Source organism: Bufo bufo, chromosome 10 (genome assembly GCF_905171765.1).
Source record: "Bufo bufo chromosome 10, aBufBuf1.1, whole genome shotgun sequence".
NCBI lineage: Eukaryota > Metazoa > Chordata > Amphibia > Anura > Bufonidae > Bufo > Bufo bufo.
This window is the reverse complement of record NC_053398.1, coordinates 66,448,966-66,471,060: the sequence shown is the minus strand read 5'-3', so window position 1 is coordinate 66,471,060 and position 22,095 is coordinate 66,448,966. Positions and strand designations below refer to the sequence as shown.

Sequence of the window (22,095 nt, the reverse complement as noted above, 5' to 3'; positions counted from 1 at the left end):
ATAACCTTACATTTATCAGTGTTAAACCTCATCTGCCACTTATCTGCCCAAGCCTCCAATTTTTCCAGATCTAACTGGCAGTATACTGTTTCTTCTGTGTTAATTACTTTATACAGTTTAGTGTCACCTGCAAAAATGTGATATATAGAGAATAGGGCCAAATACTGACCCCTGAGGTATCTCACTAGTGACAGTGACCCAATCTGAGTATGTACCGTTAATACCCACACTCTGTTTTCTATCACTGAGCCAGTTACTTACCCAAATATAGACCTTTTCTCCCAGTCCAAGCATTCTCATTTCATATACTAACCTTTTATGCTCTGGATAAGTCTTATGCTGGCCTGCCACCTGATACCGTCAGCCTCTTCAGTGAAGTTTAGAGCATTGAAACCAATTACTGGCATCCTCACTGGCCACAGCAGAGACCTGCCAGCTATGACGCCCGCTCCACGTGCGAGCGGGCGCCATGTTTGCATATAGCTCCAGTGCCGTACATGTACAGCTCTGGATGTGAAATTGTTAATTCTCTTAGAAGCCAGATGTATATGCCATCTGGACCAGGTGATTTGTCTGTTTTATTGATTTACTTATTTTTTATCTATGGCACGGCCAAAATAATGTCCTTTTGACCTGTATACCTTGGTGCACCTTATATCCCTTTTTCCTCCCTGTATAAAGATGCTTCGACTACGACAATGCATGGGATTCAGTGGTCAACATGTGTTACAGTGGCATACATTGGTGACACATACCACACAATGTTTCTGATGTAGATATGTCCAACGGAATGTTCCAACATGATGTGAACAGGGCATAAAATTTTGTCTAGACTTATTTTGTTTTTGGTATGGAGATACACTAACAGCGTAGGTAGCATTGTGTTGGAAGGATCACTATTTTAGTTGTCGTCAGAAATTTGTAATAGTGACCAAAATTGACCTAGCACATTGTTGCTGTGTTAGTGTTGCCAGTGATGGCAATTAGTGTTGTGCGAAGCGAGCTTCCGATCCTTCATCCGAAGTCGCTTCGTTCAAAACTAATATTACTCTTCCGAGATCAGTCTCTGTACAGTATTAGAATGTATGGGATCCGATGAGCCGAAGTAAGTTATTCATGAAATTGAGCAGGACTTCATTGCATAACTTCAGTAGTTGATTTTTAAAGTGGAAAACCACTTTAAAACTTAAAACCGAAGGTACTAGTCTGAACTGAAGCAGAGTTTGGTTTCAAGTTTTAAAGCAGTTTTCCTCTTTAAAAATCAACTACTGAAGTTATTCAATGAAGTCACGCACAACTTCTTGAATAACCAACTTCGGCTCATTGGAACCCATACATTCTATTCTCTGTACAATAGTATTCCGAAGTTTTTAAAAAAAACTGCTTTGGATGAAGCATCTGAAGCTCGCTTCCCCCAACACTAATAGCAATATATATTCTCGTATCAGTGATACTGATAACATTGACTAGGCTAGGAGATTAGTGGTGAAACAACTTATTGGCTTAACTCCTTCAACGACTTTGTACTGGTACTTCAGTAGTTGAGGGCTTCTATGGAGCGGACTGCTGCAGTGAGCCCGTCTCATGCGCGGCAGGTGCCCCGCTTTATCATACAGCAGAATCCCGGGCCGCAATGACTGGGAACGGAGAACACGCCAAACCCCGTCATTTAACCCCTCAGATGCCTCAATCAACACCGATCACTGCATTTGTGAAGCAAGGCAGAGGTATGCGGCTCCCTCTGCTTTCCAATTGAAGCCACTGCAGTGAAATTGCCCGGTTACAATGGCAGCCTGGATGCTTTTGAAGCTTTCCAAGCTTGCCATGGTACGCTCAGCAGGGAGTGTGTGAAAATCCTATTCACCCTAATAGATGTCTATTAGGGTGAATAGGACAAGGGATCAAATGATCAATGGTTCTAGCCCCCTAAGGGGTCTATTATTTATTACAGTAAAAGTAAAAAAAAAAAAAAAATATTAACCACTTAATGCCAAGCGTATATGTACTGCGCAAGGCTCTGGGGAAGGATCGGGTGGGAATCGCGGCACCATGACTGCTCTTATTGTCAGGCACCCCTGCAGCTCCAAGCGCTGCGATTGGTCGATCAATGAGACCGGCACATCGCAGCGCGGGATGCTGTCGGGGGCACCGGGGAGGAGGTCAGGGGTAGGTGGCAGGTGCTGAACAAGTTAGCACGGTCACCTCCGAGGTGAGGCAGGGGACACCAGTGTTTTGGGTCCCCTGCCAGCGCTGCTATTGGCTGGAACAACTGTTCAGCCAATAGCTGCACAGGAAGAGGCAGAACTTCCTGGATGCAGCTATTCTATGCATGCGGAGAGGTTCTGTGCTGCTTGTGGCTTGCTGGGACTTGTGGTGCACACCACTGCGATTTAACCCCTTTCCTGCTGAAAAAGAACAACATCTGGAATAGCTGCACAGATTTTTTTTTTCATTTGCAGCTGTTCCAGATCCCTAAACAACCCTCCGTCCCATATATATAGAAAAATGGCGGCACTGGCTGCAAGGGAAAGGTGCGGGTGCACGTCTCAAGGGGAGTAGACTTGTAGCCCCGATGAATAGATCCAGAAAAAAGAGCGGCACTCTCTTGCAGTTGATGGAGATTTGAGGGATGCACATCCAGGGCACGAAGCTCCCGTTCCACCACATCCCAAAGATGCTCTATTGGGTTGAGATCTGGTGACTGTGGGGGCCATTTTAGTACAGTGAACTCATTGTCATGTTCAAGAAACCAATTTGAAATGATTCGAGCTTTGTGACATGGTGCATTATCCTGCTGGAAGTAGCCATCAGAGGATGGATACATGTTCTCATTCTGTTTACGCCAAATTCGGACTCTACCATTTGAATGTCTCAACAGAAATCGAGACTCAGGCCAGGCAACATTTTTCCAGTCTTCAACAGTACAATTTTGGTGAGCTCGTGCAAATTGTAACCTCTTTTTCCTATTTGTAGTGGAGATGAGTGGTACCCGGTGGGGTCTTCTGCTGTTGTAGCCCATCCGCCTCAAGGTTGTGCGTGTTGTGGCTTCACAAATGCTTTGCTGCATACCTCGGTTGTAACGAGTAGTTATTTCAGTCAACGTTGCTCTTCTATCAGCTTGAATCAGTCGGCCCATTCTCCTCTGACCTCTAGCATCCACAAGGCATTTTTGCCCACAGGACTGCCGCATACTGGATGTTTTTCCCTTTTCACACCATTCTTTGTAAACCCTAGAAATGGTTGTGCAATACTCAGACCGGCCCGTCTGGCACCAACAACCATGCCACGCTCAAAATTGCTTAAATCACCTTTCTTTCCCATTCTGACATTCAGTTTGGAGTTCAGGAGATTGTCTTGACCAGGACCACACCCCTAAATGCATTGAAGCAACTGCCATGTGATTGGTTGACTAGATAATTGCATTAATGAGAAATAGAACAGGTGTTCCTAATAATTCTTTAGGTGAGTGTGTGTGTGTGTGTGTGTATATGTGTGTATATATATATATATATATATATATATATATGTGTATATATTATATATATATATATATATATATATATATATATATATATATATATATATATAAAAGAAGTCGGACTGCACTCCAAAAAATAGTGAAATACACGGTTTTATTCACCCATAGTATGGCAAACTTGCGACGTTTCGGCTCACAAGAGCCTTCCTCAAGCATAGAGGTAGTGAAAGTGAGAGCATATAAAAGACATTTCATAAGTGTGAAACCAATCAGATTGAAGTTACAATTAAGTTCCAATTACATACATCTGATACAAAACACAAAGTGCATGTGCATAAAGTGACATGTGTCATATGGTCTATATCCTCAAGACTAACTCACTATATGTGAAAATAATGCCGTTACAGATCATGATAAAAACAGTGATATAATAATGAGTACGGATCAAAGAAATAAAACCTTAGGAAGTCATAGCGCCCACATAGACCATCGCGTTCGTTGAGCGTCTCTGTCTCTTCAATGCGCATGTCCAGACATACGTAATCCTAAGAGTCGTGATGCAGAAAATGTGGCGCATGCGTTCTATAGTATCAAACAAACATCGCCATCTTATTGAAGGGCATATTGCCCTATACATTTATACATTGCACCGATGTGAGCTGTACCAAATATCACCGAAATAGGGTAAGTAGCCATGGTAGGGATCTCCTACATGTGACAGCAGATGGATCCGGATCCCGCCCCACCGAGAGGGACACCGAACCAAAGGGCCGCCGGTGCCGGACGGGAACACTTCCATGAACCATACCGACACCAATAGCCTGACAGCTGACAATATCGTGGCCGCAGGGAGATCATCCCTAGTAAGATGGAACAGCATCACAACATAAAGATAATCAAAGATCTAGGTCTGTACTATAGAAAATTATAAATCTTGGACTGCGCACAGAAGAGAGAAGATGGTATCCGCTCTGGTCTCCATTGCTTCCAAAAGGATATAGTTCACGGATCCGTATCCAGTACCATGTGTATTAAAATGTTCTAAAAGGCAAAGAGAAAATATATATGTCAATATTTTGTATATATTACATTGCAATTACATATTGATCTTTCACAATCCTCCTGCACTATTATACATATAAGAGAACGATATATCGCACCAAGGGAGAGGGTAAACGAGCCACAAGTCCCAAAACTCTCACCTGAACTCAACATTAAGACCTCTAGGGTACAAGCTATCCAGATTATAGATCCATTGCAATTCTCTTTTTTTGAGGATTGCTGAGCGATCACCTCCTCTCCTAGGGAGTGTGATCTGATCAACAATCCAACATCTTAGATCCCGTTCCGTGTGTTGTAGGGATCCAAAGTGCCTGGCTACTGGTAGATCAGTGCGTTTTTTCCTAATGGAATTTCTATGATTGTTTAGTCTCAACTTTAGTTCTGTTGATGTTTCTCCAACATAGATTAGGTTGCAAGGGCAAGCCAACACATAAATCACGTATGATGACGAACAAGTCAAATGGAATTTAATGGGATATTCTTTGTTAGTGGATGGATGTATAAAAGATCTAGATTTACAGATATAGCGGCAATTGACATGCCTACTTAAATAGTATTGATACAGATCTTCAATACACAGTGTCTTTTTCAAAAACACAATTATCATTTTTAGACACTAATGTTCGATGGATTGATGGCTCTATTCACACGGGCCTGTTTGTCAAGTCAACTGATCGAAATACACTCTTGCGGTTTGAAAGTAATCATCCCCGCAGCTTAGTCAAACATCTACCTTATTCACAATTTTTACGTACTAAGCGCATTGTATCAGATCAGATTGAGTTTACAAACACTTTGGAGATGATGGCAGGCAAATTCAAAGAACGGGGCTATCCCCGTCGACTGTTGGATCAACAAAAAAGTAGAATTCTCCTTACTAACACAGAGATTGCTCCACCTGCCCCTCAGAAGATACGCAGGATACCCTTTATGTCCACATTTTCTGATCACAGTGTGGCAATAGGGCGCATTCTGAGGGATAACTGGAGCATTCTAAGTAAGTCCATTCAGGACGTACCCGAATTTAGACTTCCTCCACTTCTATCTTATCGAAAAAATAAAAACATTAAAGATCATTTAGTGAGGGCAGATGTTGGCCCCGAGAAGGTCAGCATACAGCGGACATTGGCACCGTTGGGGCTTGGATGTTATCCGTGCCTCAACTGTGTCAATTGCCGCTATATCTGTAAATCTAGATCTTTTATACATCCATCCACTAACAAAGAATATCCCATTAAATTCCATTTGACTTGTTCGTCATCATACGTGATTTATGTGTTGGCTTGCCCTTGCAACCTAATCTATGTTGGAGAAACATCAACAGAACTAAAGTTGAGACTAAACAATCATAGAAATTCCATTAGGAAAAAACGCACTGATCTACCAGTAGCCAGGCACTTTGGATCCCTACAACACACGGAACGGGATCTAAGATGTTGGATTGTTGATCAGATCACACTCCCTAGGAGAGGAGGTGATCGCTCAGCAATCCTCAAAAAAAGAGAATTGCAATGGATCTATAATCTGGATAGCTTGTACCCTAGAGGTCTTAATGTTGAGTTCAGGTGAGAGTTTTGGGACTTGTGGCTCGTTTACCCTCTCCCTTGGTGCGATATATCGTTCTCTTATATGTATAATAGTGCAGGAGGATTGTGAAAGATCAATATGTAATTGCAATGTAATATATACAAAATATTGACATATATATTTTCTCTTTGCCTTTTAGAACATTTTAATACACATGGTACTGGATACGGATCCGTGAACTATATCCTTTTGGAAGCAATGGAGACCAGAGCGGATACCATCTTCTCTCTTCTGTGCGCAGTCCAAGATTTATAATTTTCTATAGTACAGACCTAGATCTTTGATTATCTTTATGTTGTGATGCTGTTCCATCTTACTAGGGATGATCTCCCTGCGGCCACGATATTGTCAGCTGTCAGGCTATTGGTGTCGGTATGGTTCATGGAAGTGTTCCCGTCCGGCACCGGCGGCCCTTTGGTTCGGTGTCCCTCTCGGTGGGGCGGGATCCCGATCCATCTGCTGTCACATGTAGGAGATCCCTACCATGGCTACTTACCCTATTTCGGTGATATTTGGTACAGCTCACATCGGTGCAATGTATAAATGTATAGGGCAATATGCCCTTCAATAAGATGGCGATGTTTGTTTGATACTATAGAACGCATGCGCCACATTTTCTGCATCACGACTCTTAGGATTACGTATGTCTGGACATGCGCATTGAAGAGACAGAGACGCTCAACGAACGCGATGGTCTATGTGGGCGCTATGACTTCCTAAGGTTTTATTTCTTTGATCCGTACTCATTATTATATCACTGTTTTTATCATGATCTGTAACGGCATTATTTTCACATATAGTGAGTTAGTCTTGAGGATATAGACCATATGACACATGTCACTTTATGCACATGCACTTTGTGTTTTGTATCAGATGTATGTAATTGGAACTTAATTGTAACTTCAATCTGATTGGTTTCACACTTATGAAATGTCTTTTATATGCTCTCACTTTCACTACCTCTATGCTTGAGGAAGGCTCTTGTGAGCCGAAACGTCGCAAGTTTGCCATACTATGGGTGAATAAAACCGTGTATTTCACTATTTTTTGGAGTGCAGTCCGACTTCTTTTATCTCTACAATACTTGGGGTATTGCCGTTGCCCTGTGCCGGACGTTGCACCCACACCGTCAATGGTGCTCCCGCTGGATTTTCTTCTCTATATATATATATATATATATATATATATATATATATATATATATATATATATATATATATATATATATATATATATATAAAAAAATTGCACACTGCTCAAAAAAATAAAGGGAACACTTAACCGCCTCCGGACCGCCTAACGCAGGATCGCGTTCCAGAGGCGGCAGCCCTGCGCACAGTCACGCATCTACGCGTCATCTCGCGAGACGCGAGATTTCCTGTGAACGCGCGCACACAGCGGCGATCGTTCGTTTGCAGGCTGGAGATGCGATTTTTTTTTTAACCCCTAACAGGTATATTAGACGCTGTTTTGATAACAGCGTCTAATATACCTGCTACCTGGTCCTCTGGTGGTTCCTTTTGTTTGGATCGACCACCAGAGGACACAGGTAGCTCAGTAAAGTAGCACCAAACTACACTACACTACACCCCCCCCCCCCCCTATCACTTATTAACCCCTTATGAACCCCTGATCACCCCATATAGACTCCCTGATCACCCCCCTGTCATTGATCACCCCCCTGTCATTGATCACCCCCCTGTAAGGCTGCATTCAGATGTCCGTATGTTTTTTACGGATCCTCGGATACATGGATCGGATCCAAAAAACACATACAGGCGTCTGAATGGAGCCTTACAGGGGGTGATCACCCCATATAGACTCCCTGACCACCCCCCTGTAAGGCTGCATTCCGATGTCCGTATGATTTTTACGGATCCACTGATACATGGATCGGATCCGCAAAACACATACGGACATCTGAATGGAGCCTTATAGGGGGGTGATCAATGACAGGGGGGTGATCACCCCATATAGACCCCCCCGATCACCCCACTGTCATTGATATCCCCCCTGTAAGGCTGCATTCAGATGTCCGTATGATTTTTACGGATCCACTGATACATGGATCGGATCCGCAAAGCACATACGGACATCTGAATGGAGCCTTATAGGGGGGTGATCAATGACAGGGGGGTGATCACCCCATATAGACTCCCTGATCACCCCCCTGTCATTGATCACCCACCCTGTCTCATATTCCACTAACTTGTGTCAAAAAATAAAATCTCACATGAACTCACCATACCCCTCACGGAATCCAAATGTGTAAAATTTTTTAGACATTTATATTCCAGGGCAGTATAAATACCCCACATGTGACCCCATTTCGGAAAGAAGACACCCCAAGGTATTCCATGAGGGGCATATTGAGTCCATGAAAGATTTAAATTTTTGTCCCAAGTTAGCGGAAAGGGAAACTTTGAGAAAAAAAATAAAAATATCAATTTCCACTAACTTGTGCTAAAAAAATTTTTTTCCTATGAACTCGCCATGCCCCTCATTGAATACCTTGGGGTGTCTTCTTTCCAAAATGGGGTCACATGTGGGGTATTTATACTGCCCTGGCATTCTAGGGGCCCTAAAGCGTGAGAAGAAGTCTGGGATCCAAATGTCTAAAAATGCCCTCATAAAAGGAATGTGGGCCCCTTTGCGCATCTAGGCTGCAAAAAAGTGTCACATCTGGTATCGCCGTACTCAGGAGAAGTTGGGCAATGTGTTTTGGGGTGTCATTTTACATATACCCATGCTGGGTGAGATAAATATCTTGGTCAAATGCCAACTTTGTATAAAAAAATGGGAAAAGTTGTCTTTTGACGAGAAATTTCTCTCCCCCAGCATGAGTATATGTAAAAAGACACCCCAAAACACATTGCCTAACTTCTCCTGAATACGGCGATACCACATGTGTGACACTTTTTTGCAGCCTAGGTGGGCAAAGGGGCCCACATTCCAAAGAGCACCTTTCGGATTTCACTGGCCCTTTTTTACAGATTTTGAAATACCACCAAATGAAAGCTCTATTAGTGAGAAGAAAAGGAGGTAAAATTCATATGGGTGGTAAGTTGCATGACCAAGCAATAAATGGTTAAAGTAGTGTAGGTCAGAAGTGTAAAAAGTGTCCTGGTCATTAAGGGTGTTTAAGCTAAGGGGGCTGAGGTGGTTAAACAACACCATGTAACTCCAAGTCAATCACACTTCTGTGAAATCAAACTGTCCACTTAGGAAGCAACACTGAGTGACAATCAATTTCACATGCTGTTGTGCAAATGGGATAGACAACAGGTGGAAATTATAGGCAATTAGCAAGACACCCCCAATAAAGGAGTGGTTCTGCAGGTGGTGATCACAGACCACTTCTCAGTTCCTATGCTTCCTGGCTGATGTTTTGGTCACTTTTGAATGCTGGCGGTGCTTTCACTCTAGTGGTGCAACAAAAAATGTCTAATAGGACAGCACCACTTACTTGAAAACATTCAAGAGACTCTGCGGCGGTGCTCGTGGCGTCAGGTCTCGGCCTCAGAGACCCCCAATATACCAGCAAAGATGAAGAAGGTCACGGCACTCCAGAAGCAAATTCAATGTGTTTTAATCCACCAAATGTACAGCAGCAACGTTTCGACAACAGTCTTTTTCAAGCTACATACAAGTTTACAAGTGACTCATATTACATATATATAAGGGTACTAATTCATACCAATTAATCAGTGGGTGTGCTACCACCAATAGACCCGCCTCCTCTCAGGTACAAATGATGATACAATTAATTCAGTATAACCACCACAGTGTAAATTAATATAAGGCTTACCAAGCGTTCATACTTGGGCTATTGATCCGTGGTGTGTCCATGATGAGCGGCGTCTTCCGCATGTGACTGCGGCTGCGCGAGCGTTAGTACGGAATTCTCATACATCACATGTCCAACTCTACAATCATGTGTTCAATGACGCTACTTCCGGTCACCTGACAAATGACGCGCCTAAGCGTCTAATCATTGTCATGGTAACCCCATGTCCTCCATAATGAATATGTCTTTTCCTGCGATTCTCTTTATCCAGCATTATGTCCAGTCTATATAACTATATGGCTAGATGCCGGTCACCACGGGCACACCAAACAAAGGATCATCTTGTTTAAGGAAAATATAATTTCGTTCCACAGTGACGCTACTCCCGGTCACCTGACAGATGACGCGCCTAAGCGTCTAATCACTGTCATAGTAACCCCAGGTCCTACAGAAAGAGTATGTCTATTCCCGCAATTCTCCATGTCCAGCATTATCTCCAGTCTGTGTAACTACATGCTTAGATGCCGATCACCATAGGCACACAAACCGAAGAATGCTATTATTTAAGGAAGATATAGTTTCGTTCCACAATGTCATAGGAGCCAATCTTGAGCAGGATGTATGACACCTCGATCATATCAACAACACGGTTCAGTATTTAACTGGATATGTGAAAGACGGACTGATATAATGTCACGTGTAGACATAAAGGGAAGCCCTTCCATGGGGTTACCATGACAATGATTAGACGCTTAGGCGCGTCATTTGTCAGGTGACCGGAAGTAGCGTCATTGAACACATGATTGTAGAGTTGGACATGTGATGTATGAGAATTCCGTACTAACGCTCGCGCAGCCGCAGTCACATGCGGAAGACGCCGCTCATCATGGACACACCACGGATCAATAGCCCAAGTATGAACGCTTGGTAAGCCTTATATTAATTTACACTGTGGTGGTTATACTGAATTAATTGTATCATCATTTGTACCTGAGAGGAGGCGGGTCTATTGGTGGTAGCACACCCACTGATTAATTGGTATGAATTAGTACCCTTATATATATGTAATATGAGTCACTTGTAAACTTGTATGTAGCTTGAAAAAGACTGTTGTCGAAACGTTGCTGCTGTACATTTGGTGGATTAAAACACATTGAATTTGCTTCTGGAGTGCCGTGACCTTCTTCATCTTCACTCTAGTGGTAGCATGAGACGGAGTCTACAACCCACACAAGTGGCTCAGGTAGTGCAGCTTATCCAGGATGGCACATCAATGCGAGCTGTGGCAAGAAGGTTTGCTGTGTCTGTCAGCGTAGTGTCCAGAGTATGGAGGCGCTACCAGGAGACAGGCCAGTACATCAGGAGACGTGGAGGAGGCCGTAGGAGGGCAACAACCCAGCAGCAGGACCGCTACCTCTGCCTTTGTGCAAGGAGGAACAGGAGGAGCACTGCCAGAGCCCTGCAAAATGACTTCCTGCAGGCCACAAATGTGCATGTGTCTGCTCAAACGGTCAGAAACAGACTCCATGAGGGCCCGACGTCCACAGGTGGGGGTTGTGCTTACAGCCCAACACCGTGCAGGACGTTTGGCATTTGCCAGAGAACACCAAGATTGGCAAATTAGCCACTGGCGCCCTGTGCTCTTCACAGATGAAAGCAGGTTCACACTGAGCACATGTGACAGACGTGACAGAGTCTGGAGACGCCGTGGAGAACGTTCTGCTGCCTGCAACATCCTCCAGCATGACCGGTTTGGCATTGGGTCAGTAATGGTGTGAGGTGGCATTTCTTTGGAGGGCCGCACAGCCCTCCATGTGCTCGCCAGAGGTAGCCTGACTGCCATTAGGTACCGAGATGAGATCCTCAGACCCCTTGTGAGACCATATGCTGGTGCGGTTGGCCCTGGGTTCGTCCTAATGCAAGACAATGCTAGACCTCATGTGGCTGGAGTGTGTCAGCAGTTCCTGCAAGACGAAGGCATTGATGCTATGGACTGGCCCGCCCGTTGCCCAGACCTGAATCTAATTGAGCACATCTGGGACATTATGTCTCGCTCTATCCACCAACGTCACGTTGCACCACAGACTGTCCAGGAGTTGGCAGATGCTATAGTCCAGGTCTGGGAGGAGATCCCTCAGGAGACCGTCCGCCACCTCATCAGGAGCATGCACAGGCGTTGTAGGGAGGTCATACAGGCACGTGGAGGCCACACACACTACTGTGCCTCATTTTGACTTGTTTTAAGGACATTACATCAAAGTTGGATCAGCCTTATAGTGTGTTTTTCCACTTTAATTTTGAGTGTGACTCCAAATCCAGACCTCCATGGGTTGAAAAATTTGATTTCCATTTTTTAATTTTTGTGTGATTTTTGTTGTCAGCACATTCAACTATGTAAAGAACAAAGTATTTCAGAAGAATATTTAATTTAATTCAGATCTAGGATGTGTTATTTTTGTGTTCCCTTTATTTTTTTGAGCAGTGTATATACACACACATATATACACAGTTGCAAGAAAAAGTATGAAGCCTTTGGAATATGGATTTCTGCACAAATTGGTCATAAAATGTCATCTGATCTTCATTTAAGTCACAACAATAGACAATCTAATAACACACAAAGAATTAAATGTTACCATGTTTTTATTACACACCATGTAAACATTCACAGTGCACGTGGAAAAAGTATGTGAACCCTTGGATTTAATAACTGGTTGAACCTCCTTTGGCAGCAATAACTTCAACCAAACGTTTCCTGTAGTTGCAGATCAGACGTGCAGAACGGTCAGGAGTAATTCTTGACCATTCCTCTTTACAGAACTGTTTCAGTTCAGCAATATTCTTGGGATGTCTGGTGTGAATCGCTTTCTTGAGGTCATGCCACAGCATCTCAATCTGGTTGAGGTCAGGACTCTGACTGGGCCACTCCAGAAGGTGTATTTTCTTCTGTTTAAGCTATTCTCTTGTTGATTTACTTCTACGCTTTGGGTCGTTGTCCTGTTGCAACACCCATCTTCTGTTGAGCTTCAGCTGGTGGACAGATGGCCTTAAGTTCTCCTGCAAAATGTCTTGATAAACTTGGGAATTCATTTTTCCTTCAATGGCAATCCGTCCATGCCCTGACGCAGCAAAGCAGCCCTAAACCATGATGCCCCCACCACCATACTTCACAGTTGGGATGAGGTTTTGATGTTGGTGTGCTGTGCCTCTTTCTCCACACAGGGTTGTGTTTCTTCTAAACAACTCAGCTTTGGTTTCATCTGTCTGCGGAATATTTTGCCAGTACTGCTGTGGAACATCCAGGTGCTCTTGTGCAAACTGTAAACGTGCAGCAATGTTTTTTTTGGACAGCAGTGGCTTCCTCTGTGGTATCCTCCCATGAAATCCATTCTTGTTTAGTGTTTTACGTATCATAGATTTGTTAACAGGGATGTTAGCATATGCCAGAGACTTTTGTAAGTCTTTAGCTGACACTCTAGGATTCTTCTTCACCTCATTGAGCAGTCTGCGCTGTGCTCTTGCAGTCATCTTTACAGGACGGCCACTCCTAGGGAGAGTAGCAGCAGTGCTGAACTTTCTCCATTTATAGACAATTTGTCTTAATGTGGACTGATGAACAGCAAGGCTTTTGGAGATACTTTTATAACCCTTTCCAGCTTTATGCAAGTGAACAATTCTTAATCGAAGGTCTTCTGAGAGATCTTTTGTGCAAGGCATCAGGCAATGCATCTTGTGAAAAGCAAACCCACAATTGGTGTGTGTTTTTTATAGGGCAGGGCAGCTGTTACCAACACCTCCAATCTCATCTCATTGATTGGACTCCAGTTGGCTGACACCTCACTCCAATTAGCACTTGGAGATGTCATTAGTCTAGGGGTTCACATACTTTTTACACCTGTACTGTGAATGTTTACATGGTGTGTTCATTAAAAACATGGTAACATTTAATTCTTTATTAGTTTAAGCAGACTGTGATTGTCTATTGTTGTGACTTAGATGAAGATCAGATCACATTTTATGACCAATTTGTGCAGAAATCCGTATCATTCCAAAGGGTTCACATACTTGTTCTTGCAATAGTGTGTGTGTGTATATATGTATGTATGTGTATATATGTGTGTGTGTGTATGTATGTGTATATATGTGTGTGTATATGTATATATATATATATGTATATATATATATATATATATATATATATATATATATATATATATATATACACATATATACACAGTCCTGATCAAAAGTTTAAGACCACTTGAAAAAAGGGAAAAAAATCATATTTAGCATGGCTGGATCTTAAGGTTCCAAGTAGAGCTTCAACATGCAACAAAAAGAAATGGGAGTGAGACAAAACATTTTTTGAGCATTCAATTTAATGAAAACAACGAATAAACTGAAACGGACGAGGGCCCTCAGTCATGAGGAATGCTCTCTGGACATAGCCAGCGGCCGTTTAACGCCCCTGCACTTCCTGAAGCTCCATTGTTCCACTGAAGGAAAAAGCACCCCAGACCATTATGGCGCCCCCTCCACTGTGGCGCGTAGAACACATCTCAGGTGGGATCTGCTTGTCATGCCAGTAACGTTGGAAACCATCAGGACCATCAAGGTTACATTTTTTCTCATCAGAGAATAAAACTTTCTTCCACCTTTGAATGTCCCATGTTTGGTGCTCTCTTTCAAAGTCCAAACAAGCAGTTCTGTGGTGTTCAAGGAGATGAGGTCTTTGAAGACGTTTTTTGTTTTTGAAGCCCTTCAGTCTCAGATGCCGTCTGATGGTTATGGGGCTGCAGTCAGCACCAGTAAGGGCCTTAAATTGGGTCGATGATCGTCCAGTGTCTTGACGGACAGCCAATTGGATCCTCCGGCTCAGTGCTGATGAAATTTTTTGGGGTCTTCCACTTGACTTTTTTGTTCCATAATCCTCAATCATTTAAGAAATTCCGAATGACTGTCTTACTGCGTCCCACCTCAGCAGCGATGGCGCGCTGTGAGAGACCCTGCTTATGCAATTCAACAACCCGACCACGTTCAAAAAGGGAGTTTTTTTGTCTTTTGCCATCACGTGTGACTACCTGACAGAAAATGACAATGAATCCACATCTTTGCACAGATTTGGCCTTTTAAAGGCATGTGGTCCTAAACTTTTGATCAGCTGAAAAACAGCCCGTTTCAGTTTATTCGTTGTTTTCATTAAATTGAATGCTCAAAAAATGTTTTCTCACTCCCATTTCTTCTTGTTGCATGTTGAAGCTCTACTTGGAACCTTGTTAAGATCCAGCCATGCTAAATATGATTTTTTTCCATTTTTCAAGTGGTCTTAAACTTTCGATCAGGACTGTGTGTGTGTGTGTGTGTGTGTGTGTATGTGTATATGTATGTAGGTCAACATTTGATGTGTGAAAAAAAGAGCACATTTTATTTTTCAAGGAGTGCTGTGGATTTTCTTCATTATTTATTTATTTATTTATATATATATATATATATATATATATATATAATTTTATATTTCAGTTAGTGTGAGTTTAGGTTTTTGCATGAACGCACCATGAGCACCAATCAGTAGTGTCCAGCAAAGCCTTTTTTTTGTGCAGAAAATATATTTTTTTTTTCTTACAACCATTTTTCCAAATTTTATTTCAAATTTATTACAAGCCCGTTTATGTGTGAAAACACTACATACACACCCCTCACACTAAAGGTTTACACATTTTACACGTCACACCCCAATAAAATAAAAATGGCCCGTCCATCCCAACGAGTATACACTGCTGAAGAGGCATATGCCATGCTTGCCTCCGATACGAAGTCTGCCAGTGAGGGAGAACAGGATGCCACTTTTTTCTACTTCTCTACCCCCTCATAATCATCCGCTGATGAGGGACCCTCTAGAAGGCGCCCAGGGTAGCAGAGGAGGCAGCCCCCCCAGAGTGAGCCCACATGGACCCCACCCCCTGACTATTATCAGCCCCAAATTCCTGAGTTTGTGGGCAACTCAGGAATTCAGATAGATTGTGTGGGCTTCACTGAGCTAGATTTTTTTCAAAATCTTCTTCTCTGAAGATTTTGTAAATTTAATGGTAGCCCAAACCAATATATACACCCAACAATTTATTGATCAGAACTTTATATCGCGGGGGGCGTGGACTGACCAGGCATGTAGGCAGACGCACGCTGTGGAGCTCCTGAAAATTCTCTGTTTGCCCACTACATAGCCGAACACCTTGGAGGCAGCTTGTGTGGACCCGATTTCCTCCGCTGTCTAGCACCCTTTGACGGCCCTATGACACGCCAGAAAGCTAAGGAGAAGGAGGTGAAGGAGTGCGATCTCTCCTGAAAGGTGCAAGAGATTGTGCAGACCTAAATATAAACGGGAATCAAGTATCCTTATTTCTGGATTTCTCAGCGGAAGTCCAAAAACGGAGAGCGCGTTTCCTGGATGTCAAAAAAGCGGTTGAGAGCTTTACAACTGCCTTATTCAATTATATATCCCGCTAAACTGTGAGTGGTGGCGGGCAGCATCCAATATTTTACCAGTTAAGCCAACTATGTTAGCTCTTTACTGGACTACTAGATGATTAACTGCCATGTTGCGGAGGAGAACGTTCTTTTTTTTCTCATCTTTTTTTCAGTTTCTGAAATGTAGTGGGCTACAGCATTATGAACGCGCCAGGCTCTAGCGCTGACACAGCACTGTCAAGACAGACGTTTTTGTTAACCGTAGCAGTCTCTGCCTGTATTTACAGATCAGGTTTATTTATTTTTACCCCCAGTTCTCCAGTGTAGGGGGTTATGTCTGCTTTGTTAATGGGAATGTAGGGGAGGGACTGGGTGGGAAACGAGACACAATGTATTTCTACTGTTGAGATATGTGGTGGCTCCCTCGGGGCAGGCAGCACTGGGTCAGCTTTTTTTTTGGAGATTATATTATGATGGACACAAATTATTGCCTAGAATGTAAGGGGATTGGGCCATGCCACCAAACTGCATGCTGTCTTCCATTCTCTGCAAATGCATCAGCCAGCAATCCTTTGTCTCTCTGAAACGCGTCTTACTCCTGATAAAACACATCTAATCCATAGGGTGTGGATGGCGCATGAGTTTCACTCTACCCATTCCACACATGCACGAGGAGTTAGTATCCTACTTCACAGAACCCTTCCCTGTGCAGCTAGGGACACATGCATTGATAGCGAAGGATGGTTTATATGTATTTGTCACGACCACCCCTGTTTAAATCAGACTTATGACCGCCAGAACACCCCAGTGGGGAGAAAAGGGTGGACCGTGACAGGGGGGTGGATACAGAATTACCCAAACTGTTAATCCTGGACCCCCCTTATTTTCTGCTGCCACCACGTTCGTGAGTGAACGACTCTATAATTGTAGGGCTAGGGGTTTGTACCACTCACAGATCAGCCCCGATAACACGCTACAAGCTAACGCCATTCGAGTCACAAAACAGTTATGTCTCTAATATCAGTCGACTATAAAATGGGTAGGTTTCTTCAAGGCGTACAAGTACTTTGTTGCAGTGGGGCTTAGAGCGATAAGAGAGACAATTTAAAAGATATGAAAATATCTTTTACTTAGAAGTGAAACAAACAATGCATACATAAATTTACAGAAAAAGATTACAATAGCAAGCTGGAAAGCATGTGTAAAATAAACTGGGCTAAAAAGAGAAATTACTATCTTGGATTTTGCCTATGCAAAATCCAGGCACAAAACTTGCGTTCCAACGGACAGCCTATCCTGGTGCAACCTACCATTCTCTCAGAAGATCCTGTGCGTAGCCCTCTCTGCAGGGTGGCTCTCAGCGGCACTTCGGAGTTGTACCAGGCTGGGGTCGCTCCGCAGCGCCTGTTCAAAGCGGTTCCCCAGGAGTCGGACAACTGTCCCGTGGCAAACGTGGACAGAGTTCGGGGGCCTGCAGCTGCCAGGTCTGTGGGGTCAGAACAGACCGGAGCAATGGCTGCTACCTGCTCCGACCCGGACGGCCGGACAACTGTTGCTTTCGAAGCGCTCCCGGTGACCGCCAGAACTGACCCATCATTACACACGACATTTGCATTAGGTTCACCATTAACATTACCCACAGATACATTGCAAGTATTACCACATTCAGTGTCCTGGTTCCCTGAATCAAATACTTTCCCAATTACCTGTGGGCCCGCTGCTGCAAATGTCCCCGAATTTCCCTCCTCCAGAGATTCCCTCCCACCACACAAGTCAACCTCCCCACCTGTACATTCCCCCATTTATACCTGACCCCTCCCAATCACTTCTCTGCTAGGTAACCTGGAATGTCAGTTCGGAGCAGGACATTCGTGGGTATGTCGGCCATGACACCCACCTCCCTCATTCCACTCCGACACCCCTGTCCAAATAAACACGAGCCAGGGGTACCTTGGGGAGCAGCCCTCCAACGCCAGTGAGCGAGAGGGTTCTCCCTGAAATGAGGTCCTTTTCGTCCACCATCTCCTTGACTAACTAAGGTTACCTGGGCTCCCGAGTCCAACAGTCCAGTGGTGCATCGGTTACCCACGGTAACGACTTGCATATTGTCCGCTGGGCGCTGGATCTCCTGCCCGACGAGGAAAACTCTGGGCGGCTTGTGGACAGGTGTTCTGGTTGGGTTGCTGGTGGGCCTTCCAGTTGATGAGTGTGGACTTCCCTTTTGCTCTGGGCACTTGCGGCTTAGGTGACGCGGCTTGTGGCATCGGTAGCAGGTCCGGATCTCCGCTGATGCTGGCTTGGCTCCGTCAGGTCGCTGGGCAGGCTTCTGGAAGGGTCGCTTGGCCGGGGAAGACCAAGCCCGCCGTGAGGAAACGGGGGAAGGGTTACCCCTCAGATGTGACAAAGTGTCCTTGGAGGCCCGAGTGCTGGGCATAACGAGGACTTCATCGGCTAACTCTGCCGCCTCCCGCGCACACTTTGGCTTGTGCTCACAGACATACTTTTGCACATCAGGGGGGCAATTGGCGACAAACTGTTCCCGGACTATCAGATCAGCCAGGGACTGCTTGGTGTCCTGGGTGAGGGGATCAGACCACTGTTTGAAGATGGTCTGCAATTTGCCACGATAGTCCATAAATGTATCCTCGGGCCCTCTCCTTAGAGCATGAGGTCTCAAAAGCATGCAGGAAGATGCAAATGTCTCAGTTCTCCGACTCCCATCACAGGCAGTTTTGGCTTTACCACCAGGGATGGTCCTGTGGAAGCAGCAGCCCGGTCTGGCCTTTGAAGCTGTAATTGGGCCATTACCAGTTCATGATGTTGGTCAGCCTCATGTTCCGCCCGACGCGCCTCCAGCAGCTGAAGATACAAGTCAGGGTTAGTGTGGAGTAGCTGGTCCATAACACTTGGGGATGGCATAGAAACAGAGCTGCCTAATCCTCTAAAATATTTTATATCCGCTCAGCTCCAACATTTTAAGGGATGGAGTGTGGCTGGGAGGACAGGAAGAAGTGGCAGACTGGTGGAGTGGGCGCCGCAACGCTCCCCTCCTTTAGCGGCAATGGAGGGGTAGGTGGACTCGAGATTAAAATCTGTCCCAGCTTTGGAACTAATGAGGAAATTATGAAATAAAGCCAAAACACTTCTAGTGGTCTCAGGACTTTTTAGATATATCTCCCATATGGCTCAATCCCGCTTTGTCAGAACTTTCCCGACTGACAGAATTTTCCCTATGAGAAAAGAAAGGAATCTGGAGCATTGGACAATTGTATTCTCAGGGTCTCCTCAAACAATTTCAACCATTGTGTTCTGAGTTTAGCTTGCCCTCTACTCATTTTTATAAGTACTTGCAAGTAAGACATGCCCTAGAGGCCCAGTCTAAAATATCACAATTGCAATATGTTTCCAACCAGACACTTGTAATTGCTGTGGCGGCTGGGTCTGCATCTCGAATATATCTATCGCTACATGGGGAATTTTTGAAGGCCTCACCCCTTAAAATTAAGACGCAATGGGAAAGGGATGTTGGGACCATTACTGATACCCAATGGGAGGAAACGTTGGCGCTTACCCTAAATCTATCCCTTAGTGAAGCTGCCAGGTTGTCCCAATTGTCTTTAATCCACAGGGTGTACGAAACTCTGATATTCTTATTTAAAATTGGTTATAGGGAAAATTCCAACTGTCCGAGATGTTATGAGCCAGAAGCTGGACTGTTCCATATGCTGTGAAACAGTCATTGGCGACATACTGGAGAGAAATAATGCAACTCATTCATAAGGTGTATTGTGCAAATTTCTCTCCTGACCCGAAGATGTGCTTACTAGGTATCTATGGTTCTGAGCATATACAGACACCTATAAATACTGGAATCAATAGGATGTTATATCAAGCATGTAAAACATTGGCAGCGAAATAGATTCATCCTTCACCTCCTATTATTACTGAGTATGTAGCTAGATTAAATACAGTTGTTAGATTGGAAAAAGGAGTCTACCTAAGGCTACTTTCACACCTACGTTAGGTGCGGATCCGTCTGGTATCTGCACAGACGGATCCGCACCTATAATCCAAACGCTTTCAGTTCAGAACGGATTCATTTGCATTACCATGAACAAAAAAAAGAGGCCTGGGTTTGAAAAATTAGGGCCTTGATAACCACCTCTTGGAACTGAAGGAAAGTTCCTCTGTGGCCTGCAGAATGAAATGGCACGTACGCATTGCACATTGCCATCCGTACAATGTGTACGGCCAGCTTTTTGTACTACACATTTGCTTTTCGTGTGGCACTGTAGGGCTTCAGAAGTTGATCTGAAAGATTCACCCCTCCCATGTGCCTGTTGTAGTCCAGGATACAAACTGGCACAGTAACTTCCTGAAGTACTGGGACCCTCCCTGGGTCCCAGTACTTCAGGAAGTTACGGTGCCAGTGTTGTACCAGGGCAACATTTTCCAGGTCAAGCCCCCCAGACAGCAAGGAAGGGAAGGACCCAAAAAAGATGCAGGGTGTGTTCCAAAAGGGGGATAAGGAAAGACTCCATTTACCACTGTGAAACCTGCCCTGAAAAACCTGGCCTGTGCATGCAGGAGTGTTTAAGAATCTACCACACATCCATGTAGTATTAATTTAATTTCATCCTTTATATGCTCCCTGTAATATTTCCACTTTATAGCTCTAATTTAGTCTACCTCGCTTGCATATCCACTTTCCAACAACCACTACATATTCTTTTCTGCGAGACAACTGTTAGGTCAAAAGTGCCCTTTCCACCCCTTTAAAATGTTCATACGGGGGTGCTCTTTATGAAATGGGGTCTCTTGTTGGGGTTTTTAATTTCTGGGGACCTCAGGCATTTATTTAGTGCGACCATGGCAGCTAAAATCCATGTCTGTTTATTCAGGCCTGCAAAAACCATATTTTGCACTTTGCCTCTACAGCCCTGCTGTGCGCCCGTATAGCATGCTACAAGCACATATGCGGTGTTTGCAAAAAGGGGAGAAAATGGGGTACATATACTGGGGTGCATTTTCTCCTTTAACTTCTTGTGAAAGTTAAAAATTGGGGTCTGCTAGCAATTTTTCATTTTTACAAATGTGTGCTTGTGTTTGTCTGCTGTGAGACATCTGTTTGACGAAAAGTACCCTTTCTACCACTTAAAATGTTAGTACGGGGGTGCTCTTTCCACAGTGGGGTCACTTGTTGGGGTTTTTCATTTTTGGGGACCTCGGGAATTTATTTAATGCAACATGGCAGCTAAAAATCCATGTCTGCCAATTCAGGCCTGTCAGCACAATTCATATTTTGCAATTTGCCTGCTGTGTGCCCATACAGCAGGCTACAAGCACATATGGGGTGTTTCCTAAATAAGGGGGGGGGATGGGGAACACATCCTGGGGTGCATTTTCTCCTTTAACCCCTTGTGAAAAAAAATTGGGGTCTGTTAGTAATTAGTATTTTTTCACTAATGTGTGCTTTGAAATGCTTTCACAAGTGTTTGTCTTTTGTGAGACACCGGTTTGCTGAAAAGTACCCTTTCTACCACTTAAAATGTTTGTACGGGGGTGCTCTTTCTCAAATGGGGTCACTTGTTGGGTTTTTCATTTCTGGGGACCTCAGGAATTTATTTAATGCGACATGGCACCTAAAATACATGTCCGCCAATTCAGGTCAACAAAATCCATGTTTAGCTGTTAGATTCTAGAGCCCTGCCATGCG

The 22,095-nt window shown here is 44.0% G+C and overlaps 1 protein-coding gene and 1 long non-coding RNA gene across 2 annotated transcripts in view; both read left to right on the top strand.

Annotated features, from left to right (window-relative positions):
• Window positions 1–22,095, top strand: part of WDR74 (WD repeat domain 74) — a 118,250-nt gene that overhangs the window by 85,784 nt on the left and 10,371 nt on the right. The gene's annotated exons all lie outside the window — the stretch shown is intronic.
• Window positions 12,078–20,490, top strand: LOC120980975. The gene is made up of 3 exons (XR_005774595.1): window positions 12,078–12,089; window positions 15,236–15,237; window positions 20,372–20,490. It is a non-coding gene; the product is annotated as an uncharacterized LOC120980975 (long non-coding RNA).